This window comes from Megascapheus bottae, chromosome Y, assembly GCF_031878675.1.
Source record: "Megascapheus bottae isolate mThoBot1 chromosome Y, mThoBot2.hap1, whole genome shotgun sequence".
In the NCBI taxonomy this organism is placed as follows: domain Eukaryota; kingdom Metazoa; phylum Chordata; class Mammalia; order Rodentia; family Geomyidae; genus Megascapheus; species Megascapheus bottae.
The window spans coordinates 5,656,525-5,670,837 of NC_143548.1; the positions used below are offsets into that span (position 1 = coordinate 5,656,525).

At 37.6% G+C, this 14,313-nt stretch overlaps 1 pseudogene; it reads left to right on the plus strand.

Annotated features, from left to right (window-relative positions):
• Positions 1-589: 589 nt before the first annotated feature.
• LOC150040231 (SWI/SNF-related matrix-associated actin-dependent regulator of chromatin subfamily A member 2-like) lies at positions 590-13,545 on the plus strand (annotated as a pseudogene).
• The last annotated feature ends 768 nt before the right edge of the window (positions 13,546-14,313 follow it).

Here is a 14,313-nt window from a genome sequence, read left to right on the forward strand (position 1 = left end):
TGTATGGAATTTTTTACCTCCTTGATTTAAATTTAAGCTTTCTCTTTGGACTCCTTTAGCATAGAAGTTTTAATCACATTGTATTTTTGTTGGAATTCATTGAGCTTTTTGTTTGTGCAGACTATGAATTCCTCCATTATTCTTTGATTACCCTAATCATGTTCAATATATTCAGGTTTACCTTTATCCTTCCTTGTGCTTTCAAAGATTCTAGTGATCATGTTTACCAGTGGCATTTTTAGAGTAGTTAGAGGACTCTCATGTAGGTTTTTTTCATTGAGTGCACTTTTTCCTGTTTATTTTGAGTTGGAAATGAGATTCATTGACTTGCCATTTTTATTGAGCTTCTTCTTCTGACCATTTGGAAATGGGAGCAAGACTAGTGCAAAACAAGATTGTGACTTAAGGAGAAGAACCAACCTAGTGCTCTATAGCTGCCCAGATTATATAGGTTTATAATCTTACACAGGTATACTTTTCATCGCGCTCACCTTTTGTGAGCTTAAAAAAAAATCCAACACAACCATGGAACTTTTTATGTGGGGACTCCTAGATAGTGGTGTGGTGCTGCTTCTACCTCTGCGTCAGCATGTACACACTCAGTGATGCAAGCAGTCAGGAGCCAGATGGTGCCAGGGTTCTCCTACCTAGAGAAGGCCCCTGGATACTCCAGGCAATTGGGGAGGGTCTCAGGACACCATTGGCTGATAGTGGAATGCAGTGAAGTCCCTATTTGCTGACCTGGTGCCCATCACTCGACCTATGTTTAGCAAGGGTATTTTCTAAAATAAAGTTAGATCTGCACCAAGAGTCTGGTTTCCTGAGTATGTGTTCCAGAGCATATTTGTGGTTTCCAATGCCATCTTACCCCACTCCTGGTCATCCAAGATGGACTTCAACAACTGGAGCCTAGATGTGAGGCATGATGAGCGAATAAGTTGACCCTTCAAGCAATTATGTGGAAAAGTATCTTGGAGAGCAGGTACCTTCACTATTCTGATAGAAAGCTTGAACAATTTTCTTTCTTTCTGCCTGCAGGGGATTGAAGGCAGGATACAGGATGAGTCCACATAGAAAAGGGTAGCCCAGCAGGGACAGAAAGAGAAGGACATTAATGATTTTCTGAGTTGCCTCCGTGCTTCAGCCACCTTGGCTCCAGTGCAGATCACCAAGACTGAGCCCCATTGCAAGAATGCTCTGCTGCCCCTGTAAATACAGCTGTGAGCTCACCTGTGATGTCTGTGGTATCTGTAGATAAGGGACTGACCAGCAACCATGGCCAACCTGCCCCTGTAAATAAAGGTACAGGCCAGCAAATGTATCCATCTCTGATCTCAAGATCAAAAATGAAAGCAAATCTCCCCCACATCCTGGAGGATCCTTCATGGAGGTTCCCTTTTGTCCCTCCACCTCCCCAGGAATCCCCTGGGGTTGTGAACCCTTCCCTCAGTAATCCTCTTCCATGCTTCCTTTACTTGAGGCCAAGTTGAACTCTCAACATGGCCTTCTGGAAGTGTTCCCAGTAATAATTACTCCACAGGTTTCCTTTACACTGTCAGACAGCAATCAAAAGTGGTGGATCTGGGAACCACACAGCCTAGAACTGCTTCAATATCAGAAGGCAGTTTACTTTCAGGGATACATATCTTATGATATAAATCCACCTTTTATGATGAAGCTGAGATCAGGGACAACACGAATGCCTTGCATGGAATTCAGATCTCCTCCCAAGCCTTATTAGATACTTGAGCTAAAAGAACTTGCCTTAGGAAGTAGGAAGTTCCTGCCTCCTAAAAAACTCCACCAGAGGCCTGGCTCCAGGGTTTAGATGGCCTAACAGCATCTCTACAATTGCACACCCTCTATTCTGGCAAAAGCCATTTAGCCATTGATTTTGGAGGACTGAGAAAATTGGAATAAACTGCCCATTCCTGATTCTAGGGTCCAGAGTCTCCCATGATTTCCATTTCCCCCTATAGTTAACTTGGTCCCAATACTACATTCTATTATAAGTGTCCATGAATAAAGAAAAAGAGGGAAATGTGGGGATCCTAGCTAGTGGTATGGGAGCCCCTGCTGCTTGCCATCTGTGCTTCAGCACATACACATTCAATGATGCAAGCATTCAGGAGCCAGAAGGCTCCAGGCCCCTCCCACCGGGAGCAGGCCCCCAGAAACTCCAGGCAAGCAGGGTGTGTCTCAGGGCACCATTGGTAAACGGTCGCATGCAGGTAGGTCCCTATTTGCTGATGTGGCACCCATCACTCAATCTGTATTTAGCAAGCACATTTTCTAAAATAAAGTTAGATCTGCACTGAGGTCTGGTTTCCAGAGTCCGTGTTCCAGGGATTATTCATGGGATCCATCGCTAACTAACCCCCATCTTAGACGTCTGAGAAAAACCCCAACAAGTTTTAAGGCAAAAAGTGAAACAATGCAATGCTATGGGATTCTAATCACTGTGAACCTACAATGTAACAATGAATACACATAAAGTGTTTCAACAACAGTCAACTGTTGTCCCACGAACCGAGAATATCCAAGAAGGAGGAAATAAAAGACAAGTGGTAAAAAGTGAAAATCAAGAGGGGGAAATAAGAGAAATGTAATGTAGATAATTAAAGTAATAGAGTGAAGATAGTTAACTTAAATGGAGAGAAAGGAACAGAAATCATTTTAAAAAGAAATAATAAAAATAATAATAAAGAAATAATAAAAAGATTGAAAATCATTGCATTGAGTCAACAAAAATATAATGTGTATCATGTCAGCATATAATGAATGAAGATATCTACGAAATGCTTGCACATTGTTTTTAAGACTAAGTACTGGCTGGGGAAAATGGAGAATAGAATGGGTCAAAAAGGAAAAAATAAAAATGATATCAATGAAAAAGTTCTTTGGCTGACAGAATATAGGTTATAACTTCAGTGTTTCTGAATTTGCACAAAACTTGCTTTCCATTGTAAAGTGTGTGACCTATTTCAGAAAAACCTTCCATTTGCTATTGTAAAAGGATGTATGCTTCGTGTTCCTGAATGGAATAGTTAGCAGATGATGTCTGTTAGGTCTAGTTGATGTATACAATTGTTCAATTATGAGGTTTCTCTGTTCAGTTTGTGCCTTGTTGATCCATCCAGAAGTCAGAGTAGTGTGATAAAGTCACCAACAATCACTGTGTATGGGTTCATATAGATAGTGTGTGAAAAGTTTGGTGAAGTGGAGAGCTCTAGCATTTTGTCTGTAAATATTTAAAATGGTTATTCCCTCAGTAGCCATATCTGAAATAGTATGTTATAACCTTCTTTGTGTCTTCTCTATAATTTTAGGTTGAAGTCCACCTTATTTGATGTAAGCATCACAACTCCAATCTGTTTATGGGGAGAACTTTCTTTAATAAAGTCAACAAAATAGACAGACCCCTGGCAAGATTTATCAAAAAAAAAGGAGAGGGGAGACTCAAATATTGCCATTTCTATTTCAGTGCTTGAAATAGGCCTGTTTAGTTGGGTTAGTTTTCTTGGTTGAGTGGGGTATGTTAATATTGGCCAGAAATTCATCCATTTCTTCTAGATTCTCAAATTTGTTGGGATAAAGATTTGAGAAGTATTCCCTCATGATATTCTGGATATTGGAAATTTCTGTTGTGATATTAGCATTTTTGTCTGTGATTTTGTTTATTTTGGTACGCTCCATTCTTTTTTTGGTAAGATTTGCTAAGGGCTGGTCAATTTTGTTAATTCTTTCAAAGAACCAACTCCTTGATTGTTGATTCTTTCTATAGTTTTTTTGGATTCCAATTCATTTAATTCTGCTTTGATTTTTAATAATTTGCTGCCTTCTAGTGGGATTAGGGTTTGTTTGTTGCTCTTTTTCCAGGAGCTTAAGGTGACACATTAAATGGTTGGTTTGTGATTTTTCCAATTTGTTATTCTAGGCACTAAGAGCTACAAATTTTCCTCTAATTACTGCGGTTGCTGTGTCCCAAATGAGACTGGTATTTTGTGTGCTCCTTTTGTTAACTTTCATGAACTGTTGGATTTCTGTTCTGATCTCTTTGATGACCCATTGGTGATTCAAAAATGTGTTGTTCAATCTTCATGAGTTACAGGGTTTTCGTTGGTGGATATGGGTGTTCAGTTCTGATTTGATGCCCTTCTGGTCTGAGAGAGTGCAGGGAATAATTTCAATGTTTCTGAATCTGTCCAGGTTTGTTTTATGGCCTAAAATGTGGTCTATTAGTCAATTAATTAGGAGCAAGAAGATCTTCACCAACCATAGAATCAACCATATCAACAACTCAAAAAATTGAATCAATCCAAAACTAATCTCCAAAATAACACCCATCCCTTTAAAAGATTGGCCAAAGACTTAAAGAGAGTCTTCTCTGAAGAAGAAACAAAAATGGCCTATAGACACATGAAGAAATGCTCAACAACTCTAGTCATAAAACAAATGCAAATCAAAAGAACTCTAAGATTCTACCTCACTCCAGTTAGAATGGCCAGGATCAGGAAAACTAATAACAACAGATGCTGGAGGGGATGTGGCCAGGATTGATCACTACTACACTGTTGGTGGAAGTGCAAACTCGTTCAACCACTATAGATAGCAGTATGGCAGTTCCTCAAAAAACTAAACATAGAGCTCCCCTCTGACCCAGCAATTCCACTAGTTGGCATTTACCCAATCATCCAGAAGCAAGAGCATACTAAATCCACCAGCACAACAATGTTCATTGCAGCACTGTTTACCATAGCAAAGATATGGAACCAACCTAGATGTCCCTCAGTTGATGAGTGGATCAACAAGATGTGGTATTTTTTATACAATGGAATTCTATGCTGCTGTCAGAAAGAATGACATTGCCGCATTTGTCAGGAATGAAATGTCTTAGAAAAAATCATATTAAATGAAGTAAGCCAGACTCAAAGTAACTTAGGCTCAAAGATTTCCCTCATTTGTCATAATCAGTAGAAACCTTGGGCTCTCCTAGCAGAGATTTGCAATAGACCAAAACCTTGATACATAAGGCAATATTATAGGATGCTAAATGAAAGGATCTCTAGGATATAGAAACATAAGCCATATAATGAATGATTGTTGTTCTTAAGGTACTATGTCATCTCTCATCTCTTTTGCTGTCCCTTGGTTATCTCACATTGCTATAGTATGTCACTTTGCTACCTGATATATCAGATATATTTGTATTTGGTTATTTGAAATTAGATAGGGAAGGGGGGAAAACAAGATGAGGTGGAGGTATGGGGGACCAAGACAGGTGGAAGGGTATCAATATATGTGAATTAATGCACCTTCTGTCTGGCAAATATCATATAATCCTTCTATTAATTACAATCAAAAAATATGAAAGAAAAGATTCTCAGCCATATGAAAGTGATCTCAAACCTCTGCATTTCTTGACAAATGTTCTTGTGCAGGTGTGGTGAATTGCTTAGATTTCAAGGTAAATTTGCCCAGAACACATAATGTGATTAAGAAATTCCTATGCTTTACCAAGGCAAAGGTTTTGCATGATCCACTTTTCTCATTTACTAGAAAACAAAAGTTTCTTTTGCTATTTACCCTGGGGTGATGAACAACAAAAGAAGCTTATCGATATGTATAGAGCACACGATGAAACTCTTGCAAATGAGACAAGTTCTGACACTGGACAATATTGTTCTGAGATTTTAGGAATGCAGAAACCTGAGAAACCTTAGTGGTGATAGCTTAGCATGAATTGCAGGTTCAATGTGATATGCTTATTTCATATATTGATCATTATTGCCCAAACAGTTCTACCCTGTCCTTGGTGTGTTTGTCCTGGCTATAATAGTGAGAAGAGAAATGGGTCCTTGAAAGATAATTCAGTTAATCACACTTCTGCATATTCCAACCACAAAAGTTTTCTCTTCCTCTGAAATGATGTGTTTGTTCACTTCACATCAAAATTTTAGACCTGACAAAAACTCCATTTGATTGGTCATATATAGGGTTCTACAAGTTCTATTTTCCTATAACCTGGTGGGCCACACATGGGATCTAGTTTCTGAGTGAAGGTGGACAGTGAATATATATGTGTGAGGAATCATTCCAGAGTTTCACTTGTGAACTGCTTTGGAGAAGAATCAATGTAAACTCTATTGAGTTCTAGACAATATCTTCCTTCTCTTCAACTTTATTAATTTGACATCAACAACTTTGAAAGGGTACATGGTAGTGTTCTTATTTTTCCCAGTCACTAGTGACTTATTCCAAAACAAAACACACACACATATACACACGCACATGTGCACATAGAAAGACCCATTAATCACCCAAACTTGAAAGTTCCCCCAAATATTGAACCTTATCCAAAAGGTATTTATTAATTACTCAATTTTCTGGATTCATTTGTTATGTGGCAATGAAGTTTTCATGATATCATGTTCCCTCTTTTAGTTTAATTAATATCACAACAAATTGGTCAAATTATTGCAGATCAACATATGTCAATGAAATTAGAATTTGGTAGGCTAGAACTCAAGAAAATTTCAGCTTCCATGGCAACAACATTCTTTCAAATTCCAGGAAAGTATATATTTTTTCTATGGGTTGAACAATAAATATTTATAAGTTGCAGATCATATTGCCATGACCAGTATTTCCTGAAAGAAATGGAAGCATTTCTTAGTGCTTACTTCACAATATTTCAAATTATCATAGATATTTTCTTTGTATTTATGAGCCCTCCAAAGTATTACAAAATCCTTTACCATATATGCATTGCTGAGTTTTGTTATCATAGGTAACATATTTTATAGCTCCATTGTTATATTTTGTGTTTCCCACAAAAACCCTAAACTATAAGCAGTAATATGCTGGTAAACTCCTTATTCAAATAGAAGACGGAATTTAGAAACAAATCTGGAAAATATCTTTATAAATATATATCCTGTGCATCCAAAAATCAGATTGAATTAATATTCACAGCAAAGCCAAAGTCCCAGTCACTGAAGTAAAATGTAAGTTATTGATTTCCCCTAAATTTGGGAAAAGTTACAGTGGCCAAATTCAAACATATTCTTGAAAATACGTTTTGAATAAAAGTTGAATCATCAGGAAATATCGCTCTGGCTCAACGTGTTGGGCTGTAGCTTTCAGCTGAATGATCAGGAACAGAGCCACGAACCAGAGGTCAATTCCCATGACTTTAAAAAAAATTGAATCTTCACATAGGAGGCTCAAGACAGTAAGCAGCCTTTTCCACATGGAACTGAAAAGAGAGGAGCTCTAACAGTCACTGTAATGGCAAAAAGGGAAACTCTTGTTTTTAGCAAAAATTGGGATCCTTTACCATGCAAATAAATCATATCTGTTTCTGTAAAGTTCATCAAAGGTATTATTGAAGGTATTATGAATATGTTCTATTGTATTTTCAATGTGGTCAAGCAAAAAGAATGTCAATCCATTGAGTGAAGCAACAGAAAGAGAGAGTCACTCCACCACACACACAGAGATGGCGAGAGGTCATTGTATGTGGTTTATTCCCTTAACTGCTACCTGGAGAAAAATCACATCATTAATAACATTGAAGTGTGTGTGTGTGTGTGTGTGTGTGTGTGTGTGTGTGTGTGTGTGTGGATGTGGTGTATGTGTGTTTGTGTCCGTGATTTGAGGGCTAGCTTGCTCACATCTGAAAATAAGGACCTAGTTTATTTATGCAACCACGTGAACCCCTTATTTGACAACACATATATGTAGTCTAAGTGTTTTAATTTTTTTGCTGGTTTTCTGGAACACTCATAGTTAAAACCCATCTTTCAATACTCTGTTTAGAGAATGGAAGTAAGTTATAGAGTGATCAAATCTAATTAACCCTCATTATTTCCCAACACATATTTACATTTCAATGACACCCAATGATTTATCTGTCCCATCAAGGGAATTAAATTTTCCAGCAAAATACGTTTTAAAGTACAGCAAAGAAAGTATAGAGCACCTTCATTTACATGAGATTTCTGAAAGAGAAGCTAGTTTGTGACCAGATTTTGTAAATGCTACTCATGTCAGTAAAAAATTATTTTCCAGGGCTGGGAGTTTGACCTAGTGGTAGAGTGCTTGGCTAGCATGCATGAAGACCCGGGTTTGATTTCTTGGCACCACATACTTAGAAAAAGCCAGAAGTGGTGCTGAGGGTCAAGTCGTAGAGTTGTAGCTTTGATAAAAATCCAAGGACAGTTCTCAGGCTCTGAGCTTAAGCCCAGGACTGGCAAAAAAAATATTTTCTGGCCGGGAGTTTGGCCTAGTGGTAGAGTGCTTGCCTAGCATGCACGAAGACCTGGGTTCGTATCCCTCGGTACCACATACATAGAAAAAAGCCAGAAATGGTGCTGAGGCTCAAGTGGTAGAGCTCTAGCCTTGAGAAAGTCCAAGTCCTGAGCTTTGCAAATCTTGTTTTAGATAGTGTATGGAATTATTTAATTCCTCGAATTTCATTTGAGTAGTTAGCTCAGCAGCTTTACGCTCATTGGACAATTGTTGGAGTTTGGTCATCTTCTTTGGTGGATTCTATGATTTCATCCATTTCCTTTGTAAATCCTCTATTTTACCCTCCTTTATGGCTTCATCATGTTCACGTATCACCTTTTTATGGTCAAATATCATTAAGATATTCCTCATCTATCTCTTTCCGTATGTTTTCAAACTTTTCATCAATCATGTTTGTCAATTGCATTTTATATCATTCCTCTAGTTTTGCCATTGACTGCTCCACTGCCTGTTTGTATTGGGTGGGAGGTGTTAATCCTTGATTTGCCATTTTTTTGAGTTTCTTGTTTTGCTCAGTTTAAAATAGGAGCAAAATTAACACTGCAGAAGATTGCAATATTTAAGATATAGCCAACCTAGAGCTCTTTAACTGGCTAGACCATAAATGTTCACAATTTTAGATTGGTATTATCACTCTCTCTCTCTCTTTGTGCACTTTCAGACAAATCTTATACCAACACCAATCACCATTTTATAATCAAGAAAAAACCCACAATCCAATCTCTATTGTATTTAAGTCTCTCTTGACCTACAGTATAATTGAACACCTAGATACGCAATATTGCTCAACATTCATCAACTGTAGGCCCATGCATTATAAAAGTTGAAGGATAAACAGAGAACTAGTATGAACTAGTATGAAAGAAAAGAGGGGAGGTAAGAAAAAAGTAAAGTAGGATTGTAAGATTAATATACTAATAAAGAAAAGGGATAGCATAAGAAAAACTGACCTAAGGTGGTAGAAAGGTAAAATAGTTGAGTACAAAATTTAGAAAAATAAGATAAAATTTATGAAAATATGAGTAATAAGAATATATAAAAAAGGGGAGGGTATATATAGGAGAGTTCATTGGTGAAAAAAATTTTTAAAAGAAAAAAGGTTGGGGGAGATACCACACAATCATGAGTTCTTGGACAAGCAATAGTAGGGTAAAGAACCAACTGATTAAAAAGCAGGTGACTGTATCAATAAAAATATCACTTGTATCCATTCTGTACCCAGTGCTGTCAGTATATTTCTAGGAATGACCACAATGACGAAGGGAAGCGGGGGAGAAAAGAAAAGAACAAAAAATTAAAAAATGATAACGCTAAAAAAAAGGTGGACTCAAAATGGCGAAAAACAAAATAAGAACACATAAAAATGCAAATGAAAAGAGGTAGAAAGAAAAAAGGAAAGAAAAAGATATTCTTTGTTTTTTTTCCTTTTATGGGTGGTGGGATGGGATAGGAAACTTGAATCTCCACTAAATTCAGGATCCAAACACTTCAAAAAGTGTTTTCCTCTTGCAATGTGGCTTTGTGGTTTTTCTGATCTGTTTGCTTAATTGAGTAGAAAAAGAGCTGTGAGCGGATTTGTTTACCAGGAGTGCAGTCCCACCCAGGGGGAGGGTCTTCTCCTAGTCCCGGGAGCAGACATCCATCTTAGCTGCCCCTAGGAGAACTTTTGCCCTTTTTAATAATGGCACTGCTAGCATCACTTTTCAGGCTCTAGTTGGTTTTGCACTGCCTTTGCCAGCAGTCAAGATGGCACTGCTTTTGAGTGGATTTCTTCCCAACGCCATTCTCCACAAGCAGAAGTGGAGTATTCCACAGAGGTACTCATAAATTTTCAGGTTCTGTAAAGCTGGCAGGTCCGTGTCAAGCCTGGGTGACAACTCTGGGCTCGTGCAGGCTCTGTCAGTACCCAGCAGGTCTGTGCTGCCGAGAAGCTCTGTCTGCTCAGAGAAAGTCTTTTCTTATTTTAGTGCTGCCCATTGAAGAGCTGCCCATCTGTGTGAAAGAGATGAAAAAAATGCATGTCGTAAAAATTAGAACAATGTGTACTTCAGATATATTGTTTGTAAAATTTAGCTACTTGCACATTGACTTAACATATATTTGATGTGTAGTTATTTAGGATGGTTATGATCTCCTGGAGGAGAGATCCCTTTATTGAATCACATTCTTTGATGTTTCTCACTGATTTTAGTTTGAAGTATCTTTTTTCTGATATGAAGATGGCAACCCCAGTCTGTTCATGGGGACATTAGCCGGATAAACTTTATTCCAACCTCTCAGTTTCAAATAATATTAGTTTTCTTGGGCAAGACCTGTGCCTTAAATCAGGAGAATGATGAATATTGCTTTTTGATCCAAATAGACAGTATATGCCATTTAAGTGGATGGTTGAGTCCATTGATAATGAGAGTTAGGATTGAAAATTATTTACTAGTTCCTGCCACTTTTCAAAGCTTTAATTATGGCCTATGGCTTGATAGTTCTTGTGGTACTTAGCTGCCATGATTTTTAGATGCCATTCCTTTGTCAGTATTATATTTGTGTTGATATTCAATGTGTAGATCATCTTTGAGAATTTTCTGTAACCCTGGTTTGGTTGCTATGTAATTTTTCCACTCTTCCTTGGAATGGAAGGTTTTTATTGTTCCCTGAGTTACTAATGAGAGCTTAACTCAGTACAGTATTCTTGGTTGGTAGTTATTTGTCTTAAGGGCATGACATATATCCTTCCAGTCTCTTCTTGCTTGCATGGTCTCTGCTGAGAAATCTGTGGTTATTCTGATTGATTTTTCCTTTGTAGGTGATTGTTCTCTTCTCCCTGGCTGTTTTTAGGTTCCTATCATTGGTCTTTACTGATCCTGTAGATAATATAATGTGATGGGATATGTTTTCGGGTCAGGTCTGTTTTGGGTTCTAAAAGCTTCTTTTATCTGGATGGGCCTGCCCTTCTGGATATTTGGGAAATTCTCTGACGTGATTCCTTGAAGTACATTTCCAATACCATTGACGTCTTTCTCCAGGCTTCCTCAATACCAATTAGCTTTAAACTAGGCTTCCCAATTTTATCTTGGACTTCCTGAAGCATTCTCTCATATGTCATCGATTTGGTTTGACTCATTTTTCTGTTCTTTCTCTGTAACAACTAGATTATCTTTAACTCTGGAGATTCTTTCTTCTGCATTGACAAACCGGCATTGCATTTCTTGTATTAGATCGTGAATGGAATTGTTTTAACTCCTCAATTTCCATATGAGTGGTTAGCTCAGCAGGTTTACTCTCACTGGACATTTGTTGTAGGTTAGTCAGCTTTTTGTTTGTGGATTCTATGAATTCGTCCATTTTCTTTTGTAAATCCTTTATTATGGACTCTTTTATGGCTTCCTTATATTTACGTATGACCTTCTTTATAGTTTCATGTCACTTAGTTATGGCTTCCTCACCTATCTATTTCTGTGTGTTTTCAAATTTTTCATTAATCATGTTTATCAATTGCATTTGTATACAATTTAGAGGACTCTCCTCTAGTTTTGCCATTGACTGCTCCATTACCTGTTTATACTAGGTGGGAGATGATATTTTTGATTTGCCATTTTTCCCAAGTTTTTTGTTCTGGCCATTTGAAAATGGGAGCAAGATTAATATTGCATAAGATTACATTTTTAAAGATATAACCAACCTAGGGCTCTTTATCTGGCCAGACAATAGAGGTTCATAATTTTAGATTGGTATTATCAGTCTCTCTGTCTCTTTTTGTGCAGTTACAGACAAATCTGATACCACCAAAGGTCACCATTTTATAACTGGGAAAACCAACAATTCATTCTAAATTGTATTTAAGAGGTGAGGTATGAAAAGAGTAATGCAGGAGTGTAAGATTAATATAGTAATGAAGAAAAGGGATAGCTTAAGGATAACTGACCTAAGGTGGTAGAAAGGTAAATTACTTGAGTACAAAATTTAGAAAAAATATGGTATGACTTATGAAAATAAGAAGAGTAATGAGAAGAATATATAAAGAAAAGAGGGCAGTATATATATGAGAGTTCAATGATAAAATTTTTTAAAGTAAAAATAAACAAACAAAAAAGAAAAACAAGGAAAAAGGTGGGGGATATCCCACAAATTTTGAGTTCTTAGACAAGAAATGCTAAAGATGAGAAACCTTAAGATTATAAAGCAGGTGACTGTATCAATAAAAATATCATTTCTAACCAATCTGTGTCCAGTGCTGTCTCTATGTTTCTCGGAATGATTACAAAGACAGAAGAAAAGTGGGAATGGGGGGAAGTAAGGAAAGAATCATAACATAAAAAAAGTGGAATTAAAATGGCAAAAAATAAATAAAAAGGTAAAAATGCAAATGAAAGAAGGTAAAAAAAGGATTTGAAAAAATGGGGTATTCTTCAATTTGTTTTTTGTTTGGGGTGATGGGATAGGAAACTTGTTTCTCCATTAAATTCGAAATCTAAACACTTCAAAAAGCCGTTTTCTATAAGACCGAGCTCACTGCTTTGGTCAACAGAATGAGATCCGGGTGATAGACTCTGGATGGTTAACAGTGTGGAGAGGAAGATTCTTGAAGCTGCTAAATATAAGCTGGACATATATCAGATAGTTATCCAGGCAGGCATGCTTGACTAGAACTCTTCAAGCCAAGAGTGGAGGGCATTCCTGCAGGCTTCAATGGAGGAAAACGAGGAAGAAGATAAAGTTCAGACGATGAGATTCTGAACCAAATGAGAGGAAGAATTTGACCTTTTTATGGGCATGAACATGGACCAGCAAAAAGAAGATGCTCCAAATCCAAAGCAGAAGCCACGCCTTCTAGAGGAAGATGAGCTGCCCTCCTGGATCATTAAGGATGATGCTGCAGTAGAAAGACTCACATGTGAAGAAGAAGAGAAAATATTTGGCAGAGGACTACAGCGATTCCCACACAGAGAAGCAGTAGGTCAGGACCATCGAAGAAGGCACTTTGGAAGACATGGAAGAGGAACAATGGTTTATGAAACAAAAAATGCAAAGAAATGTGGATAAAGACTCTGTGAAGGAAGATGTGAAAAAGCTAAGAGAGGAGGCTGCCCTCCAGCTGAGAAACTCTCACCAAATCCACCCGAATTTACAAAACAGATGAACAGTCCAGAACCTGAGGGCCCTGGCTGCTTCTGCCTCCAGCAGGAACTCCAGAAAACCACTGGTAAGTGGGACATGTCTCAGAACACCATTGGCTGATGCTTGCATCAGAAAGGTCCCTATTTGTTCCATGAGATGGCAGCCATTGTTAATCTGTTTTTAAGCACACATTTAAAAACAAACATTAGATCTGCATCTGGAGTCTGGTCTCTGGAGTCTGAAAAGTAGGCATCATAGACATGATAAGGAAAAATGTGCTGGTGGATCATTTACAGGTATAGTCTATAATATTGAAGCCAAGGGACTCATTGTAACTCAGGTCTACCTTATGAATCTTTATATGCTGACATTAATTGCATTTTCAAATTGTGTGTGAATTGCCTTAAATGTTTACCTTATACTTAGCTGACTGGGCAACTTTTTAGACCCCATCCTTACTTCTAAAAGGAATAGCCTTGGGCAGGGAGTTTAGCTGAGTGGAGGAGTGCTTGCCTAGACCCTGGTTCAGTTCTTCAGAAACACAAAATCATAGAAAAAAACAAAAACAATGTTGTGGCTCAGGTGGTAGAGCTCTTGCCTTTGAGAAAACCCAAGAATAATGCACAGGCTCTGAATTCAAGGCCAGGACTGGCAAAGATATCTGAATAAAACATATCACCTTTCAATCTGTTTAAGAAAGTACAAGCTGGCAAAAATGGATAATTTTTAAATGTGATAAATTCACCTATAACCTTCATAGATGAATGATTACAGTTCAGAAAAGGAAGATAAATATATATGACTCCTGCTTCCAGTTAGTGCTATTAAAATGCAATTGTTTCTGTAAATGATCTTGTGCAATTACCACGATTTCTTGCATTCTCTGTT